Source organism: Gorilla gorilla, chromosome Y (genome assembly GCF_029281585.2).
Source record: "Gorilla gorilla gorilla isolate KB3781 chromosome Y, NHGRI_mGorGor1-v2.1_pri, whole genome shotgun sequence".
Lineage (NCBI taxonomy): Eukaryota > Metazoa > Chordata > Mammalia > Primates > Hominidae > Gorilla > Gorilla gorilla.
In genome coordinates this window covers 59,571,368-59,598,467 of record NC_073248.2, presented here as the reverse complement: position 1 = coordinate 59,598,467, position 27,100 = coordinate 59,571,368, and positions in this window count along the sequence as shown.

The following is a 27,100-nucleotide window of genomic DNA, read 5'->3' as shown; positions in this document are numbered from 1 at the left end:
CATATTTGGTGAAATTTGATATTTTATGTACAGTATATAATATATATTTGGTGAAATTTGATATTTTACATACAGTTTGTAATACATATTTGGTGAAATTTTATATTTTATGTACAGTATATAATATATATTTAGTGTTCTTTCATACTTTATGTACAGTATATAATACCTATTTTGTGAAATTTGATATTTTATATACGTTATATGATATATATGGTGAAATTTGATATTTTATTTACAGTATATAATATATATGTAGTGTACTTTCATATTTTATGTATAGTATATAATACATATTTGGTGAAATTTGATATTTTAGGTACAGTATATAATATATATTTGGTGAAATTTGATATTTTACATACAGTATGTAATATATATTTGGTGAAATTTGATATTTTATGTACAGTATATAATACATATTTTGTGCAATTTGATATTTTATGTGCAATATATTATATATTTTTTGTAGTTTGTTATTTTATGTACAGTATAAACTATATATTTGGTGAAATGTGATATTTCGTGCACAGAATATAATATATATGTAGTGTACTTTCATATTTTATGTATAGTATATAATTCAAATTTGGTGAAATTTGATATTTCACATACAGTATATAATATATATTTGGTGAAATTTGATATTTTATGTATAGTATGTAATATATATTTGTTGAAATTTGATATTTTATGTACAGTATATAATACATATTTAGAGTTCTTTCATACGTTATGTACAGTATATAATACATATTTTGTGTAATTTGATATTTTATGTACAGTATATAATATATATTTACAGTTCTTTCATACTTTATGTACAGTATATAATACATATTTAGTGTAATTTGATATTTTATGTACAATTTATTATATATTTTTTGAAGTTTCATACTTTATGTATAGTATAAACTATATATTTGGTGAACTGTGATATTTCGTGTACAGTATATAATATATATTTAGTGTTCTTTCATACTTTATGTACAGTATATAATATATATTTTGTGAAATTTGATATTTTATGTACGTTCTATAATATATATAGTGAAATTTGATATTTTATGTACAGTATATAATATATATGTAGTGTACTTTCATATTTTATGTATAGTATATAATACATATTTGGTGAAATTTGATATTTTATGTACAGTATATAATATATATTTGGTGAAATTTGATATTTTACATACGGTATGTAATATATATTTGGTGAAATTTGATATTTTATGTACAGTATATAATATATATTTATTGTTCTTTCATATTTTCTGTACAGTATATAATACATATTTTGCGTAATTTGATATTTTATGTACAGTATATTATATATTTTTTGAAGTTTGATATTTTATGTACAGTATAAACTATATATTTGGTGAAATGTGATATTTCATGTACAGTATATAATATATATGTAGTGTACTGTCAAATTTTATTTATACTATATAATACATATTTGGTGAAATTTGATATTTTATGTACAGTATATAATATATATTTGGTGAAATTTGATATTTTATGTACAGTATGTAATATATATTTGTTGAAACTTATATATTATGTACAGTATATAATATATATTCAGTGTTCTTTCATACTTTATGTACAGTATATAATACATATTTTGTGTAATTTGATATTTTATGTACTGTATATTATATATTTTTTGAAGTTTGATATTTTATGTACAGTATAAACTATGTATTTGGTGAACGGTGGTATTTCGTGTACAGTATATTATATATATGTAGTGTACTGTCATATTTTATGTGTAGTATATAATATATATTTGGTGAAATCTGATATTTTACGTACAGTATATAATATATTTATGGGGAAATTTGATATTTTATGTACAGTATTTAATATATATTTGGTGAAATTTGATATTTTTTGTACAGTATATAATATATACTTAGTGTTCTTTCATACTTTATGTACAGTATATAATATATATTTTGTGAAATTTGATATTTTATGTACAGTATGCAATATATATTTGGTGAAATTTCATATTTTATGTACAGTATATAAAATATATGTAGTGTACTTTCATATTTTATGTATAGTATATAATACCTATTTGGTGAAATTTGGTATTTTAAGTACAGTATAAAAAATATATTTGGTGAAATTTGATATTAAACATACAGTAAGTAATATATATTTGGTGAAATTTGATATTTTATGTACAGTATATAATATATATTTAGAGTTCTTTCATACTTTATGTACAGTATATAATACATATTTTGTGTAATTTGATATTTTATGTACAGTATATTATATATTTTTTGAAGTTTCATATTTTATATACAGTATAAACTATATATTTGGTGAAATGTGATATTTCGTTTACAGTATATAATATATATGTAGTGTACTGTCATATTTTATGTATTGTATATAATGCATATCTGGTGAAATTTGATATTTTATGTACAGTATATAATATATATTTGGTGAAATTTGATATTTTATGTACAGTGTGTAATATATATTTCTTGAAATTTATATTTTATGTACAGAATATAATATATATTTAGTGTTCTTTCATACTTTATGTACAGTATATAATACATAGTGTGTGAAATTTGATATTTTATGTATGTTATATAATATATATGGTGAAATTTGATATTTTATGTACAGTATATAATATATATGTAGTGTACTTTCATATTTTATGTTTAGTATATAATACATATTTGGTGATGTTTGATATTTTATGTACAGTATATAATATATATTTGGTTAAATTTGATATTTTACATACAGTATGTAATACATATTTGGAGAAATTTGATATTTTATGTACAGTATATAATATATATTTAGTGATCTTTCATACTTTATGTACAGTATATAATACATATTTTGTGGAATTTTGTATTTTATATACGTTAAATAATATATATGGTGAAATTTGATATTTCATTTACACTATATAACATATATGTAGTGTACTTTCATATTTTATGTATAGTATATAATACATATTTGGTGAAATTTGATATTTTATGTACAGTACATAACATATATTAGGTGAAATTTGATATTTTAAGTACAGTACGTAATATATATTTGTTGAAATTTGATATTTTATGTACAGTATATAATATATATTAGTTTAAATTTGATATTTTATGTAGGGTATATTATATATATTTGGTGAAATTTGATATTTTATGTACAGTGTATAATAAATATTTGTTGAAATTTGATATTTTATGTATAGTATTTAATATATATGTGGTGAAACGTGATATTTTATGTACAGTATAAACTATATATTTGGTGAAATTTGATATTTCGTGTGCAGCATATAATTTATCTTTGGTGTACTTTGATATTTTATGTACAGTACATAATATATATTTGGTCAATTTTGATATTTTATGTACAGTATGTAATATGTATTTGCTGTACTTTGGTATTTTATGTACAGTATATAATATATATTTTGTGAAGTTTGATATTTTATGTAGAGTATATATTATGTATTTGGTGAAATTTGATATTTTATGTACAGTATATAATAAATATTTGCTTAAATTTCATATTTTATGTACAGTATATAATATATATTTGGTGAAATTTGATGTTTTAAGTACAGTATAAATTATATATTTACGGTACTTTCATATTTTATGTACAGTATAATATACATAGTTGGGGAAATTTGATATTTTATGTACAGTATGTAATACATCTTTGGTGAAATTTGATATTTTATGTACAGTATTTAATAAATATTTGTTGAAATTTGATATTTTATGTACAGGATTAAATATATATTTGTTGAAATGTGAAATTCTATCTACAGTATAAAATATGTATTTGGTGAAATTTGATATTTTATGTACAGTTTATAATGTATATTTAGTGCACTTTCATACTTTATGTACAGTATATAATATATATGTGGTGAAATTTAACATTTTATGTACAGTATATTATACATTTGGTGAAATTTGGTACTTTATGTACATTAAATAATATATATTTTGTGAAGTTTGATATTTTATGTACAGCATATAATATATATTTGGTGAAGTTTGATATTTTATGTACATTATGTAATTCATATTTGGTGAAATTTAATATTATGTGCACAGTATTTAATATATATTTGGTGAAATTTGATATTTTATGTACATTATATAATATATATGTAGTGTACTTTCAGAATTTATGCATAGTATATATTACATATTTGGTGAAATTTGATATTTTATTTACAGTATATAATATATATTTGTTGAAATTTTCTATTTTATGTACAGTATGTAATATATATTTGGTGAAATTTGATATTTTATGAACAGTATATAATATACATTTAGTGTGCTTTCATACTTTATGTACAGTATATATTATATATTTTGAGAAATTTGATATTATATGTATGTTATTTAATATATATGGTGAAATTTGATATTTTATGTACAGTATATAATATATATGTAGTGTTCTTTCATATTTTATGTATAGTATATAATACATATTTGGTGAAATTTTATATTTTATGTTCAGTATATAATATATATTTGGTGAAATTTCATATTTTACATACAGTATGTAATATAAATTTGAAGAAATTTGATATTATATGTACAGTATATTATATATTTAGTGTTCTTTCATTCTTTATGTATCGTATATAATACATATTTTGTGTAATTTCATATTTTATGTATAGTATATTATATATTTTTTGAAGTTTGATATTTTATGTACATTATAAAGTATATATTTGGTGAAATGTGATATTTCGTGTACAGTATATAATATATATGTAGTGTACTGTCATATTTTATGTATAGTATATAATACATATTTGGTGAAATTTGATATTTTATGTACAGTATTTAATATGTATTTGGTGAAATTTGATATTATACATACAGTATATAATACATATTTGGTGAAATTTGATATTTTGTGTACAGTATATAATATATATTTGGTGAAATTTGATATTTTATGTACAGTATGTAATATATATTTGGTGAAATTTGATATTTTATGTACAGTATATAATATATATTTACTGTTCTTTCATACTTTATGTACAGTATATAATTCATGTTTTGTGAAATTTGATATTTTAAGTACGTTATATAATATATATGGTGAAATTTGATATTTTATATACAGTATATAATATATATGTAGTGTACTTTCATATTTTATGTATAGTATATAATACATATTTGATGAAATTTGATATTTTATGTACAGTATGTAATATATATTTGGTGAAATTTGATATTTTATGTACAGTATATAAAATACATTTAGTGTTCTTTCATACTTTATGTACAGCATATAATACATATTTTGTGTAATTTGATATTTTATGTACTGTATATTACATATTTTTTGAAGTTTGATATTTTATGTACAGTATAAACTATATATTTCTTGAAATGTGATATTTCGTGTACAGTATATAATACATATGTAGTGAATTGTCATATTTTATGTACAGTATATAATACATATTTGGTGAAATTTGATATTTTATGTACAGTATATAATATATATTTGGTGAAATTTGATATTTTATGTACAGTGTGTAATATATATTTGGTAAAATTCGATATTTTATGTACAGCATATAATATATATTTAGTGTTCTTTCATACTTTAAGTACAGTATATAATATATATTTTGTGAAATTTGATATTTTAAATACAGTATATAATATATATTTGGTGAAATTTGATGTTTTATGTACAGTATATAATATATATTTAGTGTTCTTTCATGCTTTTTGTACAGTATATAATACATATTTTCTGAAATTTCATATTTTATATACGTCATATAACATATATGGAGAAATTTGGTATTTTATATACAGTATATAATATATATGTAGTGTACTTTCATATTTTATGTTTAGTATTTAATACATATTAGGTGAAATTTGATATTTTATGTGCAGTATATAATGTATATTTGGTGAAATTTGATATTTTACATACCGAATGTAATATATATTTGTTGAAATTTGATATTTTATGTACAGTATATAATATATATTTAGTGTTCTTTCATACTTTATGTACAGTATATAATACATATTTTGTGTAATTTTATATTTTATGTACAGTGTATTATATATTTTTTGAAGTTTGATATTTTATGTACAGTATATACTATATATTTGGTGAACTGTGATATTTCGTGTACAGTATATAATATATATGTAGTGTACTGTCATATTTTATGTATAGTATATAATACATATGTGTTGAAATTTGATATTTTGTGTACAGTATATAATATATATTTGGTGAAATTTGATATTTTATGTACAGTATGTAATATATATTTAGTGTTCTTTCATACTTTATGTACAGTATATAATACATATTTTGTGAAATTTGATATTTTATGTACGTTATATAATACACATGGTGAAATTTGATATATTATGTACAGTATATAATATATATGTAGTGTACTTTCATATTTTATGTATAGTATATAATACATATTTGGTGAAATTTGATATTTTATGCACAGTATTTAATATGTATTTGGTGAAATTTGATATTTTACATACGGTATGTAATACATATTTGGTGAAATTTGATATTTTATGTACAGTATATAAAATATATTTAGTGTTCTTTCATACATTATGTACAGTATATAATACATATTTTGTGTAATTTGATATTTTATGTACACTATATTATATATTTTTTGAAGTTTGATATTTTATGTACAGTATAAACTATGTATTTGGTGAACCGTGATATTTCGTGTACAGTATATAATATATATGTAGTGTACTGTCATATTTTATGTATAGTATATAATACATATTTGGTCAAATTTGATATTTTGTGTACAGTATATAATATATATTTGGTGAAATTTGATATTTTATGTACAGTATGTAATATATATTTGGTGAAATTTGATATTTTATGTACAGTATATAATATATATTTAGTGTTCTTTCATACTTTTTGTACAGTATATAATACATATTTTGTGAAATTTCATATTTTATATACGTCATAAAACATATATGGAGAAATTTGATATTTTATATACAGTATAGAATATATACACAGTATATAGTGTATATTTGGTGAAATTTGGTATTTTATGTACAGTATATAATATATATTAGGTGTACTTTCATATTCCATGTACAGTATAGAATATATATTTGGTGAAATTTGGTATTTTATGTACAGTATGTTATGTATTTGGTGAAATTTGGTTTTTTACATACAGTATATAATATATATATTTGGTGTACTTTTATATTTTATGTACAGTATATAATATATATTTGTTAAATTTGATATTTCATGTACATTATATAATATATATTTGTTGTACTTTGATATTTTATGTACAGTACATAATGTGTATTTGTTGTACTTTGATATTTTATGAACAGTATATAATATATATTTGTGAAATTTGATATTTTATGTACAGTATATAATATATATTTGGTGTACTTTGCTGTTTTATGTACAGTATATAATATATATTTGGTGATATTTGATATTTTATGTACTGTATGTAACATATATTTGGTGTACTTTGATATTTTATGTACAGTATTTTGTATATATTTGGTGTACTTTGATATTTTATGTACAGTATATAATATATATTTGGTGTACTTTGATATTTTATGTACAGTACATAATGTGTATTTGTTGAGCTTTGATATTTTATGTGCAGTATATAATATATATTTGGTGATATTTGATATTTTATGTACAGTATGTAACATATATTTGGTGTACTTTGATATTTTATGTACAGTATATAATATATATTTGTTAAATTTGATATTTTATGTACAGTATATAATATATGTTTGGTGTACTTTGCTGTTTTATGTACAGTATATAATATATATTTGGTGATATTTGATATATTGTGCGCAGTATGTAACATATATTTGGTGTACTTTGATATTTTATGTACAGTATATAGTATATACTTGGTGTACTTTGATATTTTATGTACAGTATATAATATATATTTGTTGTACTTTGATATTTTATGTACAGTATATAGTATATATTTGGTGTACTTTGATATTTTATGTACAGTATATAATATATATTTGGTGTTCTTTGATATTTTATGTAGAGTATATAATATATATTTGGTGAAATTTGATATTTTATATACAGTATGTAATATATATTTGGTGAAATTTGGTATTTTATGTACAGTATATAATATACATTTGGTGAAATTTGATATATTATGTCCAGTATATAATATATGTTTGGTGTACTTTGGTATTTTATTTACCGTATATAATATATATTTGGTGTACTTTCATATTTTATGTAGAGTATATAGTATATAATTGGTGAAATTAGATATTTTATGTACGGTACATAATGAATATTTGGTGAAATTTGATGTTATATGTACAGTATATAGTGTATATTTGGTGAAATTTGGTATTTTATGTACAGTATATAATATATATTAAGTGTACTTTCATATTCCACGTACAGTATAGAATATATATTTGGTGAAATTTGATATTTTATGTACAGTATGTTATGTATTTGGTGAAATTTGGTTTTTTATGTACAGTATATAATATATATTTGGTGTACTTTGATATTTTATGTACAGTATATGATATATATTTGTTAAATTTGATATTTTATGTACAGTATATAATATATACTTGGTGTACTTTGATATTTTATGTACAGCACATAATGTGTATTTGTTGTACTTTGATAATTTATGTACAGTATATAATATATATTTGTGAAATTTGATATTTTATGTACAGTATATAATATGTATTTGGTGTACTTTGCTGTTTTATGTACTGTATATAATATATATTTGGTGATATTTTATATTTTATGTACAGTGTGTAACATATATTTGGTGTACTTTGATATTTTATGTACAGTATATAGTATATATTTGGTGTACTTTCATATTTTATGTACAGTATATAATATATATTTGGTGTACTTTGAAATTTTATGTACAGTATATAATGTCTATTTGTAGTACTTTGATATTTTATGTACAGTATATAATATACATTTGTGAAATTTGATATTTTATGTACAGTGTATAGTATATATTAGGTGTACTTTGCTGTTTTATGTACAGTATATAATATATATTTGGTGATATTTGATATTTTATGTACAGTATGAAACATATATTTGGTGTACATTGATATTTTATGTACAGTATATAGTATATATTTGGTGTACTTTGATATTTTATGTACAGTATATAATATATATTTGGTGTACTTTTATAATTTATTTGCAGTATATAATATATATTTGGTGACATTTGATATTTTATGTACAGTATGTAATATATATTTGGTGAAATTTCGTATTTTATGTACAGTATATAATATACATTTGGTGAAATTTGATATATTATGTCCAGAGTATAATATATGTTTGGTGTACTTTGATATTTTATGTACCGTATATAATATATATTTGGTGTTCTTTCACATTTTATGTAGAGTATATAGTATATAATTGGTGAAATTAGATATTTTTTGTACGGTATATAATGAATATTTGGTGGAATTTGATATTATATGTACAGTATATAGTGTATATTTGGCGAAATTTGGTATTTTATGTACAGTATATAATATATATTAGGTGTACTTTCATATTCCATGTACAGTACAGAATATATATTTGGTGAAATTTCATGTTTTATGTTCAGTATGTTATATATTTGGTGAAATTTGGTTTTTTATGTACAGTATATAATATATATTTGGTGTACTTTGATATTTTATGTACAGTGTATAATATATATTTGTGAAATTTGATATTTTATGTACACTATATAATATATATTTGGTGTACTTTGCTGTTTTATGTACTGTATATAATATATATTTGGTGATATTTGATATTTTATGTACAGTATGTAACATATTTGGTGTACTTTGATATTTTATGTACAGTATATGGTATATATTTTGTGTACTTTGATATTTTATGTACAGTATATAATATATATTTGGTGTACTTTGATATTTTATGTACAGTATATAATGTGTATTTGTAGTACTTTGATAATCTATGTACAGTATATTATATATATTTGTGAAATTTGATATTTTATGTACAGTGTATAATACATATTTGGTGTACTTTGCTGTTTTATGTACAGTATATAATATATATTTGGTGATATTTGATATTTTATGTACAGTATGTAACATATATTTGGTGTACTTTGATATTTTATGTACAGTATTTTGTATATATTTGGTGTACTTTGATATTTTATGTACAGTATATAATATATACAGTATACAATATATATAGGTGAAATTTGATATCTTATGTACAGTATATAATATATATTTGGTGAAATTTGATATTTTACAGACAGTAAGTAATATATATTTGGTGAAATTTGATATTTTATGTACAGTATATAATATATATTTAGTATTCTTTCATACTTTATGTACAGTATATAATACATATTTTGTGTAATTTGATATTTTATGTACAGTATATTATATATTTTTTGTAGTTTGATATTTTATGTACAGTATAAACTATATATTTCGTGAAATGTGATATTTCGTGTACAGTATATAATATATATGTGGTGAATTGTCATATTTTATGTACAGTATATAATAAATATTTGGTAAAATTTGATATTTTATGTACAGTATATAATATATATTTGGTGAAATTTGATATTTTATGTACAGTGTGTAATATATATTTGGTAAAATTCGATATTTTATGTACAGCATATAATATATATTTAGTGTTCTTTCATACTTTATGTACAGTATATAAAAAAAATTTTGTGTAATTTGATATTTTATATACGTCATATAACATATATGGAGAAATTTGATATTTTATATACAGTATATAATATATATGTAGTGTACTTTCATATTTTATGTATAGTATTTAATACATATTAGGTGAAATTTGATATTTTATGTACAGTATATAATATATATTTGGTGAAATTTGATATTTTACAGACAGTATGTAATATATATTTGGTGAAATTTGATATTTTATGTACAGTATATAATATATATTTAGTGTTCTTTCATACTTTATGTACAGTACATAATACATAGTTTGTGAAATTTGATATTTTATGTACAGTATATTATATATTTTTTGAAGTTTCATATTTTATGTACAGTATAAACTATATATTTCGTGAAATGTGATATTAAGTGTACAGTATATAATATATATGTAGTGTACTGTCGTATTTTATGTATAGTATATAATACATATTTGGTGAAATTTGATACTTTATGTACAGTATATAATATATATTTGGTGAAATTAGATATTTTATGTACAGTATTTAATACATATTTGGTGAAATTTGATATTTTATGTACAGTATGTAATATATATTTAGTGTTCTTTCATACTTTATGTACAGTATATAATACATAGTTTGTGAAATTTGATATTTTATGTACAGTATATAATGTATATTTGGTGAAATTTGATATTTTACATACCGAATGTAATATATATTTGTTGAAATTTGATCTTTTATGTACAGTATATAATATATATTTAGTGTTCTTCCATACTTTATGCACAGTACATAATTCATATTTTGTGAAATTTGATATTTTAAGTACATTATCTAATATATATGGTGAAATTTGACATTTTATGTACAGTATATAATATACATGTAGTGTACTTTCATATTTTATGTATAGTATATAATACATATTTGCTGAAATTTGATATTTTATGTACAGTATATAATATGTATTTGGTGAAATTTGATATTTTACATACAGTATGTAATATTTATTTGGTGAAATTTGATATTTTATGTACAGTATATAATATATATTTAGTGTTCTTTCATACTTTCTGTACAGTATATAATACATATTTTGTGTAATTTGATATTTTATGTACAGTATATTATATATTTTATGAAGTTTGATATCTTATGTACAGTATAAAATATTTATTTCGTGAAATGTGATATTTTGTGTACAGTATATAATATATATGTAGTGTACTGTCGTATTTTATGTATAGTATATAATACATATTTGGTGAAATTTGATACTTTATCTACAGTATATAATATATATCTGGTGAAATTAGATATTTTATGTAGAGTATATAATATATATTTGCTGAAATTTGATATTTTATGTACAGTATATAATATATATTTAGTGTTCTTTCATACTTTCTGTACAGTATATAATACATATTTTGTGTAATTTGATATTTTATGTACAGTATATTATATATTTTTTGAAGTTTGATATTTTATGTACAGTATAAACTATATATTTCGTGAAATGTGATATTTCGTGTACAGTACATAATATATATGTAGTGTATTGTAATATTTTATGTACAGTGTATAATACATATTTGGTGAAATTTGATATTTTATGAAGAGTATATAATATATATTTTGTGAAATTTGATATTTTATGTACAGTATGTAATATATATTTGTTGAAATTTGATATTTTATGTACAGTATATAATATATATTTAGTGTTCTTTCATACTTTCTGTACAGTATATAATACATATTTTGTGTAATTTGATATTTTGTGTACAGTATATTATATATTTTTTGAAGTTTGATATTTTATGTACAGTATAAACTATATATTTTGTGAAATGTGATATTTCGTGTACAGTATATAATATATATGTAGTGTACTTTCATATTTTATGTATAGTATATAATACATATTTGGTGAAATTTGATATTTTATATACAGTATATAATATATATTTGGTGAAATTTGATATTTTATGTACAGTATGTAATATATATTTGTTGAAATTTATATTTTATGTACAGTATATAATATATATTTAGTGTTCTTTCATACTTTATGTACAGTATATAATACATAGTTTGTGAAATTTGATATTTCATGTACAGTATATTATATATTTTTTGAAGTGTGATATTTTATGTACAGTATAAACTATATATTTTGTGAAATGTGATATTTCGTGTACAGTATATAATATATATGTAGTGTACTTTCATATTTTATGTATAGTATATAATACATATTTGGTTAAATTAGATATTTAATGTACAGTATATAATACATATTTAGTGTTCTTTCATACTTTATGTACAGTATATAATACATATTTTGTGTAATTTGATATTTTATGTACAGTATATTTTATATTTTTTGAAGTTTGATATTTTATGTACAGTAAAAACTATGTATTTGGTGAACTGTGATATTTCGTGTACAGTATATAATATATATGTAGTGTACTGTCATATTTTATGTATAGTATATAATACATATTTGGTGAAGTTTGATATTTTGTGTACAGTATATAATATCTATTTGGTGAAATTTGATATTTTATGTGCAGTATGTAATATATATTTGGTGAAATTTGATATTTTATGTACAGTATATAATATATATATAGTGTTCTTTCATACTTTTTGTACAGAGTATAATACATATTTTGTGAAATTTCATATTTTATATACGTCATATAACATATATGGAGAAATATGATATTTTGTATACAGTATATAATATACCTGTAGTGTACTTTCATATTTCATGTATAGTATTTAATACATATTAGGTGATATTTGATATTTTATGTACAGTATATAATATATATTTGGTGAAATTTGATATTTTACAGACAGTATGTAATATATATTTGGTGAAATTTGATATTTTTTGTACAGTATATAATATATATTTAGTGTTCTTTCATACTTTCTGTACAGTATATAATACATATTTTGTGTAATTTGATATTTTATGTACAGTATATTATATATTTTTTGAAGTTTGATATTTTATGTACAGTATAAACTATATATTTGGTGAAATGTGATATTTCATGTACAGTGTATAATATATATGTAGTGTACTTTCATGTTTTATGTATAGTATATAATACATATTTGGTGAAATTTGATATTTTATGTACAGTATATAATATATATTTGGTGAAATTTGATATTTTATGTACAGTATTTAATACATATTTGGTGAAATTTGATATTTTATGTACAGTATATAATATATATTTAGTGTTCTTTCATACTTTATGTACAGTACATAATACATAGTTTGTGAAATTTGATATTTTATGTACCGTATATAATGTATATTTGGTGAAATTTGATATTAAACATACAGAATGTAATATATACTTGTTGAAATTTGATATTTTATTTACAGTATATAATATATATTTAGTGTTCTTTCATACTTTATGTACAGTATATATTACATATGTTTGGTAATATTATATTTTATGTACAGTGTATTATATATTTCTTGAAGTTTGATATTTTATGTACAGTATATACTATATATTTGGTGAAATGTGATATTTCGTGTACAGTATATAATATATATGTAGTGTACTGTCATATTTTATGTATAGTATATAATACATATTTGGTGAAATTTGATATTTTATGTACAGTATATAATATATATTTGGTGAAATTTGATATTTTATGTACAGTATGTAATATATATTTGTTGAAATTTATATTTTATGTACAGTATATAATATATATTTAGTGTTCTTTCATACTTTATGTACAGTATATAATACATAGTTTGTGAAATTTGATATTTTATGTATGTTATATAATATCTATGGTGAAATTTGATATCTTATGTACAGTATATAATATATATGTAGTGTACTTTCATATTTTATGTATAGTATATAATACATATTTGGTGATATTTGATATTTTATGTATAGTATATAATATATATTTGGTGAAATTTGATATTTTACATAAAGTATGTAATACATATTTGGTGAAATTTGATATTTTATGTACAGTATATAATATATATTTAGTGTTCTTTCAGACTTTATGTACAGTATATAATACATATTTTGTGTAATTTGATATTTTATGTACAGTATATTATATATTTTTTGAATTTTGATATTTTATGTACAGTATAAACTATATATTTGGTGAAATCTGATATTTCGTGTACAGTATATAATATATAAGTAGTGTACTTTCATATTTTATGTGTAGTATATAATACATATTTGGTGAAATTTGATATTTTATGTACAGTATATAATATATATCTGGTGAAATTTGATATTTTATGTACAGTCTGTAATATATATTTGTTGAAATTTATATTTTATGTACAGTATATAATGCATATTTAGTGTTCTTTCATACTTTATGTACAGTATATAATACATAGTTTGTGAAATTTGATATTTTATGTACAGTATATAATATATATTTAGTGTTCTTTCATACTTTCTGTACAGTATATAATACATATTTTGTGTAATTTGATATTTTATGTACAGTATATTATATATTTTTTGAAGTTTGATGTTTTATGTACAGTATAAACTATATATTTTGTGAAATGTGATATTTCGTGTACAGTTTATAATATATATGTAGTGTACTTTCATATTTTATGTATAGTATATAATACATATTTGGTTAAATTAGATATTTAATGTACAGTATATAATACATATTTAGTGTTCTTTCATACTTTATGTACAGTATATAATACATATTTTGTGTAATTTGATATTTTATGTACAGTATATTTTATATTTTTTGAATTTTGATATTTTATGTACAGTAAAAACTATGTATTTGGTGAACTGTGATATTTCGTGTACAGTATATAATATATATGTAGTGTACTGTCATATTTTATGTATAGTATATAATACATATTTGGTGAAGTTTGATATTTTGTGTACAGTATATAATATCTATTTGGTGAAATTTGATATTTTATGTGCAGTATGTAATATATATTTGGTGAAATTTGATATTTTATGTACAGTATATAATATATATATAGTGTTCTTTCATACTTTTTGTACAGAGTATAATACATATTTTGTGAAATTTCATATTTTATATACGTCATATAACATATATGGAGAAATTTGATATTTTGTATACAGTATATAATATACCTGTAGTGTACTTTCATATTTCATGTATAGTATTTAATACATATTAGGTGATATTTGATATTTTATGTACAGTATATAATATATATTTGGTGAAATTTGATATTTTACAGACAGTATGTAATATATATTTGGTGAAATTTGATATTTTTTGTACAGTATATAATATATATTTAGTGTTCTTTCATACTTTCTGTACAGTATATAATACATATTTTGTGTAATTTGATATTTTATGTACAGTATATTATATATTTTTTGAAGTTTGATATTTTATGTACAGTATAAACTATATATTTGGTGAAATGTGATATTTCATGTACAGTGTATAATATATATGTAGTGTACTTTCATGTTTTATGTATAGTATATAATACATATTTGGTGAAATTTGATATTTTATGTACAGTATATAATATATATTTGGTGAAATTTGATATTTTATGTACAGTATTTAATACATATTTGGTGAAATTTGATATTTTATGTACAGTATATAATATATATTTAGTGTTCTTTCATACTTTATGTACAGTACATAATACATAGTTTGTGAAATTTGATATTTTATGTACCGTATATAATGTATATTTGGTGAAATTTGATATTAAACATACAGAATGTAATATATACTTGTTGAAATTTGATATTTTATTTACAGTATATAATATATATTTAGTGTTCTTTCATACTTTATGTACAGTATATAATACATATGTTGTGTAATTTTATATTTTATGTACAGTGTATTATATATTTCCTGAAGTTTGATATTTTATGTACAGTATATACTATATATTTGGTGAAATGTGATATTTCGTGTACAGTATATAATATATATGTGGTGTACTGTCATATTTTATGTATAGTATATAATACATATATGATGAAATTTGATATTTTATGTACAGTATATAATATATATTTGGTGAAATTTGATATTTTATGTACAGTATGTAATATATATTTGTTGAAATTTATATTTTATGTACAGTATATAATATATATTTAGTGTTCTTTCATACTTTATGTACAGTATATAATACATAGTTTGTGAAATTTGATATTTTATGTATGTTATATAATATCTATGGTGAAATTTGATATCTTATGTACAGTATATAATATATATGTAGTGTACTTTCATATTTTATGTATAGTATATAATACATATTTGGTGATATTTGATATTTTATGTACAGTATATAATATATATTTGGTGAAATTTGATATTTTACATAAAGTATGTAATACATATTTGGTGAAATTTGATATTTTATGTACAGTATATAATATATATTTAGTGTTCTTTCAGACTTTATGTACAGTATATAATACATATTTTGTGTAATTTGATATTTTATGTACAGTATATTATATATTTTTTGAATTTTGATATTTTATATACAGTATAAACTATATATTTGGTGAAATGTGATATTTCGTGTACAGTATATAATATATAAGTAGTGTACTTTCATATTTTATGTATAGTATATAATACATATTTGGTGAAATTTGATATTTTATGTAAAGTATATAATATATATCTGGTGAAATTTGATATTTTATGTACAGTATGTAATATATATTTGTTGAAATTTATATTTTATGTACAGTATATAATGCATATTTAGTGTTCTTTCATACTTTATGTACAGTATATAATACATAGTTTGTGAAATTTGATATTTTATGTACAGTATATAATATATATTTAGTGTTCTCTCATACTTTCTGTACAGTATATAATACATATTTTGTGTAATTTGATATTTTATGTACAGTATATTATATATTTTTTGAAGTTTGATATTTTATGTACAGTATAAACTATATATTTTGTGAAATGTGATATTTCGTGTACAGTATATAATATATATGTAGTGTACTTTCATATTTTATGTATAGTATATAATACATATTTGGTTAAATTAGATATTTAATGTACAGTATATAATACATATTTAGTGTTCTTTCATAATTTATGTACAGTATATAATACATATTTTGTGTAATTTGATATTTTATGTACAGTATATTTTATATTTTTTGAAGTTTGATATTTTATGTACAGTAAAAACTATGTATTTGGTGAACTGTGATATTTCGTGTACAGTATATAATATATATGTAGTGTACTGTCATATTTTATGTATAGTATATAATACATATTTGGTGAAGTTTGATATTTTGTGTACAGTATATAATATATATTTGGTGAAATTTGATATTTTATGTACAGTATGTAATATATATTTGGTGAAATTTGATATTTTATGTACAGTATATAATATATATATAGTGTTCTTTCATACTTTTTGTACAGAGTATAATACATATTTTGTGAAATTTCATATTTTATATACGTCATATAACATATATGGAGAAATTTGATATTTTATATACAGTATATAATATACATGTAGTGTACTTTCATATTTCATGTATAGTATTTAATACATATTAGGTGAAATTTGATATTTTATGTACAGTATATAATATATATTTGGTGAAATTTGATATTTTACAGACAGTATGTAATATATATTTGGTGAAATTTGATATTTTTTGTACAGTATATAATATATATTTAGTGTTCTTTCATACTTTCTGTACAGTATATAATACATATTTTGTGTAATTTGATATTTTATGTACAGTATATTATATATTTTTTGAAGTTTGATATTTTATGTACAGTATAAACTATATATTTTGTGAAATGTGATATTTCATGTACAGTGTATAATATATATGTAGTGTACTTTCATGTTTTATGTATAGTATGTAATACATATTTGGTGAAATTTTATATTTTATGTACAGTATATAATATATATTTGGTGAAATTTGATATTTTATGTACAGTATTTAATACATATTTGGTGAAATTTGATATTTTATGTACAGTATATAATATATATTTAGTGTTCTTTCATACTTTATGTACAGTACATAATACATAGTTTGTGAAATTTGATATTTTATGTACAGTATATAATGTATATTTGGTGAAATTTGATATTAAACATACAGAATGTAATATATATTTGTTGAAATTTGATATTTTATTTACAGTATATAATATATATTTGGTGTTCTTTCATACTTTATGTACAGTATATAATACATATGTTGTGTAATTTTATATTTTATGTACAGTGTATTATATATTTCTTGAAGTTTGATATTTTATGTACAGTATATACTATATATTTGGTGAAATGTGATATTTCGTGTACAGTATATAATATATATGTGGTGTACTGTCATATTTTATGTATAGTATATAATACGTATTTGGTGAAATTTGATATTTTATGTACAGTATATAATATATATTTGGTGAAATTTGATATTTTATGTACAGTATGTAATATATATTTGTTGAAATTTATATTTTATGTACAGTATATAATATATATTTAGTGTTCTTTCATACTTTATGTACAGTATATAATACATAGTTTGGAAATTTGATATTTTATGTATGTTATATAATATCTATGGTGAAATTTGATATCTTATGTACAGTATATAATATATATGTAGTGTACTTTCATATTTTATGTATAGTATATAATACATATTTGGTGATATTTGATATTTTATGTACAGTATATAATATATATTTGGTGAAATTTGATATTTTACATAAAGTATGTAATACATGTTTGGTGAAATTTGATATTTTATGTACAGTATATAATATATATTTAGTGTTCTTTCAGACTTTATGTACAGTATATAATACATATTTTGTGTAATTTGATATTTTATGTACAGTATATTATATATTTTTTGAATTTTGATATTTTATATACAGTATAAACTATATATTTGGTGAAATGTGATATTTCGTGTACAGTATATAATATATAAGTAGTGTACTTTCATATTTTATGTATAGTATATAATACATATTTGGTGAAATTTGATATTTTATGTACAGTACATAATATATATCTGGTGAAATTTGATATTTTATGTACAGTATGTAATATATATTTGTTGAAATTTATATTTTATGTACAGTATATAATGCATATTTAGTGTTCTTTCATACTTTATGTACAGTATATAATACATAGTTTGTGAAATTTGATATTTTATGTACAGTATATAATATATATTTAGTCTTCTCTCATACTTTCTGTACAGTATATAATACATATTTTGTGTAATTTGATATTTTATGTACAGTATATTATATATTTTTTGAAGTTTGATATTTTATGTACAGTATAAACTATATATTTTGTGAAATGTGATATTTCGTGTACAGTATATAATATATATGTAGTGTACTTTCATATTTTATGTATAGTATATAATACATATTTGGTTAAATTAGATATTTAATGTACAGTATATAATACATATTTAGTGTTCTTTCATAATTTATGTACAGTATATAATACATATTTTGTGTAATTTGATATTTTATGTACAGTATATTTTATATTTTGTGAAGTTTGATATTTTATGTACAGTAAAAACTATGTATTTGGTGAACTGTGATATTTCGTGTACAGTATATAATATATATGTAGTGTACTGTCATATTTTATGTATAGTATATAATACATATTTGGTGAAGTTTGATATTTTGTGTACAGTATATAATATATATTTGGTGAAATTTGATATTTTATGTACAGTATGTAATATATATTTGGTGAAATTTGATATTTTATGTACAGTATATAATATATATATAGTGTTCTTTCATACTTTTTGTACAGAGTATAATACATACTTTGTGAAATTTCATATTTTATATACGTCATATAACATATATGGAGAAATTTGATATTTTATATACAGTATATAATATACATGTAGTGTACTTTCATATTTCATGTATAGTATTTAATACATATTAGGTGAAATTTGATATTTTATGTACAGTATATAATATATATTTGGTGAAATTTGATATTTTACAGACAGTATGTAATATATATTTGGTGAAATTTGATATTTTTTGTACAGTATATAATATATATTTAGTGTTCTTTCATACTTTCTGTACAGTATATAATACATATTTTGTGTAATTTGATATTTTATGTACAGTATATTATATATTTTTTGAAGTTTGATATTTTATGTACAGTATAAACTATATATTTTGTGAAATGTGATATTTCATGTACAGTGTATAATATATATGTAGTGTACTTTCATGTTTTATGTATAGTATGTAATACATATTTGGTGAAATTTTATATTTTATGTACAGTATATAATATATGTTTGGTGAAATTTGATATTTTATGTACAGTATTTAATACATATTTGGTGAAATTTGATATTTTATGTACAGTATATAATATATATTTAGTGTTCTTTCATACTTTATGTACAGTACATATTACATAGTTTGTGAAATTTGATATTTTATGTACAGTATATAATGTATATTTGGTGAAATTTGATATTAAACATACAGAATGTAATATATATTTGTTGAAATTTGATATTTTATTTACAGTATATAATATATATTTAGTGTTCTTTCATACTTTATGTACAGTATATAATACATATGTTGTGTAATTTTATACTTTATGTACAGTGTATTATATATTTCTTGAAGTTTGATATTTTATATACAGTATATACTATATATTTGGTGAAATGTGATATTTCGTGTACAGTATATAATATATATGTAGTGTACTGTCATATTTTATGCATAGTATATAATACATATTTGGTGAAATTTGATATTTTATGTACAGTATATAATATATATTTGGTGAAATTTGATATTTTATGTACAGTATGAAATATATATTTGTTGAAATTCATATTTTATTTACAGTATATAATATATATTTAGTGTTCTTTCATACTTTATGTACAGTATATAATACATAGTTTGTGAAATTTGATATTTTATGTATGTTATATAATATCTATGGTGAAATTTGATATCTTATGTACAGTATATAATATATATGTAGTGTACTTTCATATTTTATGTATAGTATATAATACATATTTGGTGATATTTGATATTTTATGTACAGTATATAATATATATTTGGTGAAATTTGATATTTTACATAAAGTATGTAATACATATTTGGTGAAATTTGATATTTTATGTACAGTATATAATATATATTTAGTGTTCTTTCAGACTTTATGTACAGTATATAATACATATTTTGTGTAATTTGATATTTTATGTACAGTATATTATATATTTTTTGAATTTTGATATTTTATGTACAGTATAAACTATATATTTGGTGAAATGTGATATTTCGTGTACAGTATATAATATATAAGTAGTGTACTTTCATATTTTATGTATAGTATATAATACATATTTGGTGAAATTTGATATTTTATGTACAGTATATAATATATATCTGGTGAAATTTGATATTTTATGTACAGTCTGTAATATATATTTGTTGAAATTTATATTTTATGTACAGTATATAATGCATATTTAGTGTTCTTTCATACTTTATGTACAGTATATAATACATAGTTTGTGAAATTTGATATTTTATGTACAGTATATAATATATATTTAGTGTTCTTTCATACTTTCTGTACAGTATATAATACATATTTTGTGTAATTTGATATTTTATGTACAGTATATTATATATTTTTTGAAGTTTGATATTTTATGTACAGTATAAACTATATATTTTGTGAAATGTGATATTTCGTGTACAGTATATAATATATATGTAGTGTACTTTCATATTTTATGTATAGTATATAATACATATTTGGTTAAATTAGATATTTAATGTACAGTATATAATACATATTTAGTGTTCTTTCATACTTTATGTACAGTATATAATACATATTTTGTGTAATTTGATATTTTATGTACAGTATATTTTATATTTTGTGAAGTTTGATATTTTATGTACAGTAAAAACTATGTATTTGGTGAACTGTGATATTTTGTGTACAGTATATAATATATATGTAGTGTACTGTCATATTTTATGTATAGTATATAATACATATTTGGTGAAGTTTGATATTTTGTGTACAGTATATAATATCTATTTGGTGAAATTTGATATTTTATGTGCAGTATGTAATATATATTTGGTGAAATTTGATATTTTATGTACAGTATATAATATATATATAGTGTTCTTTCATACTTTTTGTACAGAGTATAATACATATTTTGTGAAATTTCATATTTTATATACGTCATATAACATATATGGAGAAATTTGATATTTTATATACAGTATATAATATACCTGTAGTGTACTTTCATATTTCATGTATAGTATTTAATACATATTAGGTGATATTTGATATTTTATGTACAGTATATAATATATATTTGGTGAAATTTGATATTTTACAGACAGTATGTAATATATATTTGGTGAAATTTGATATATTTTGTACAGTATATAATATATATTTAGTGTTCTTTCATACTTTCTGCACAGTATATAATACATATTTTGTGTAATTTGATATTTTATGTACAGTATATTATATATTTTTTGAAGTTTGATATTTTATGTACAGTATAAACTATATATTTGGTGAAATGTGATATTTCATGTACAGTGTATAATATATATGTAGTGTACTTTCATGTTTTATGTATAGTATATAATACGTATTTGGTGAAATTTTATATTTTATGTACAGTATATAATATATATTTGGTGAAATTTGATATTTTATGTACAGTATTTAATACATATTTGGTGAAATTTGATATTTTATGTACAGTATATAATATATATTTAGTGTTCTTTCATACTTTATGTACAGTACATAATACATAGTTTGTGAAATTTGATATTTTATGTACAGTATATAATGTATATTTGGTGAAATTTGATATTAAACATACAGAATGTAATATATACTTGTTGAAATTTGATATTTTATTTACAGTATATAATATATATTTAGTGTTCTTTCATACTTTATGTACAGTATATAATACATATGTTTGGTAATATTATATTTTATGTACAGTGTATTATATATTTCTTGAAGTTTGATATTTTATGTACAGTATATACTATATATTTGGTGAAATGTGATATTTCGTGTACAGTATATAATATATATGTAGTGTACTGTCATATTTTATGTATAGTATATAATACATATTTGGTGAAATTTGATATTTTATGTACAGTATATAATATATATTTGGTGAAATTTGATATTTTATGTACAGTATGTAATATATATTTGTTGAAATTTATATTTTATGTACAGTATATAATATATATTTAGTGTTCTTTCATACTTTATGTACAGTATATAATACATAGTTTGTGAAATTTGATATTTTATGTATGTTATATAATATCTATGGTGAAATTTGATATCTTATGTACAGTATATAATATATATGTAGTGTACTTTCATATTTTATGTATAGTATATAATACATATTTGGTGATATTTGATATTTTATGTACAGTATATAATATATATTTGGTGAAATTTGATATTTTACATAAAGTATGTAATACATATTTGGTGAAATTTGATATTTTATGTACAGTATATAATATATATTTAGTGTTCTTTCAGACTTTCTGTACAGTATATAATACATATTTTGTGTAATTTTATATTTTATGTACAGTGTATTATATATTTCTTGAAGTTTGATATTTTATATACAGTATATACTATATATTTGGTGAAATGTGATATTTCGTGTACAGTATATAATATATATGTAGTGTACTGTCATATTTTATGCATAGTATATAATACATATTTGGTGAAATTTGATATTTTATGTACAGTATATAATATATATTTGGTGAAATTTGATATTTTATGTACAGTATGAAATATATATTTGTTGAAATTCATATTTTATTTACAGTATATAATATATATTTAGTGTTCTTTCATACTATATGTACAGTATATAATACATAGTTTGTGAAATTTGATATTTTATGTATGTTATATAATATCTATGGTGAAATTTGATATCTTATGTACAGTATATAATATATATGTAGTGTACTTTCATATTTTATGTATAGTATATAATACATATTTGGTGATATTTGATATTTTATGTACAGTATATAATATATATTTGGTGAAATTTGATATTTTACATAAAGTATGTAATACATATTTGGTGAAATTTGATATTTTATGTACAGTATATAATATATATTTAGTGTTCTTTCAGACTTTATGTACAGTATATAATACATATTTTGTGTAATTTGATATTTTATGTACAGTATATTATATATTTTTGGAATTTTGATATTTTATGTACAGTATAAACTATATATTTGGTGAAATCTGATATTTCGTGTACAGTATATAATATATAAGTAGTGTACTTTCATATTTTATGTATAGTATATAATACATATTTGGTGAAATTTGATATTTTATGTACAGTATATAATATATATCTGGTGAAATTTGATATTTTATGTACAGTCTGTAATATATATTTGTTGAAATTTATATTTTATGTACAGTATATAATGCATATTTAGTGTTCTTTCATACTTTATGTACAGTATATAATACATAGTTTGTGAAATTTGATATTTTATGTACAGTATATAATATATATTTAGTGTTCTTTCATACTTTCTGTACAGTATATAATACATATTTTGTGTAATTTGATATTTTATGTACAGTATATTATATATTTTTTGAAGTTTGATATTTTATGTACAGTATAAACTATATATTTTGTGAAATGTGATATTTCGTGTACAGTATATAATATATATGTAGTGTACTTTCATATTTTATGTATAGTATATAATACATATTTGGTTAAATTAGATATTTAATGTACAGTATATAATACATATTTAGTGTTCTTTCATACTTTATGTACAGTATATAATACATATTTTGTGTAATTTGATATTTTATGTACAGTATATTTTATATTTTTTGAAGTTTGATATTTTATGTACAGTAAAAACTATGTATTTGGTGAACTGTGATATTTCGTGTACAGTATATAATATATATGTAGTGTACTGTCATATTTTATGTATAGTATATAATACATATTTGGTGAAGTTTGATATTTTGTGTACAGTATATAATATCTATTTGGTGAAATTTGATATTTTATGTGCAGTATGTAATATATATTTGGTGAAATTTGATATTTTATGTACAGTATGTAATATATATATAGTGTTCTTTCATACTTTTTGTACAGAGTATAATACATATTTTGTGAAATTTCATATTTTATATACGTCATATAACATATATGGAGAAATTTGATATTTTATATACAGTATATAATATACCTGTAGTGTACTTTCATATTTCATGTATAGTATTTAATACATATTAGGTGATATTTGATATTTTATGTACAGTATATAATATATATTTGGTGAAATTTGATATTTTACAGACAGTATGTAATATATATTTGGTGAAATTTGATATATTTTGTACAGTATATAATATATATTTAGTGTTCTTTCATACTTTCTGTACAGTATATAATACATATTTTGTGTAATTTGATATTTTATGTACAGTATATTATATATTTTTTGAAGTTTGATATTTTATGTACAGTATAAACTATATATTTGGTGAAATGTGATATTTCATGTACAGTGTATAATATATATGTAGTGTACTTTCATGTTTTATGTATAGTATATAATACATATTTGGTGAAATTTTATATTTTATGTACAGTATATAATATATATTTGGTGAAATTTGATATTTTATGTACAGTATTTAATACATATTTGGTGAAATTTGATATTTTATGTACAGTATATAATATATATTTAGTGTTCTTTCATACTTTATGTACAGTACATAATACATAGTTTGTGAAATTTGATATTTTATGTACAGTATATAATGTATATTTGGTGAAATTTGATATTAAACATACAGAATGTAATATATACTTGTTGAAATTTGATATTTTATTTACAGTATATAATATATATTTAGTGTTCTTTCATACTTTATGTACAGTATATAATACATATGTTTGGTAATATTATATTTTATGTACAGTGTATTATATATTTCTTGAAGTTTG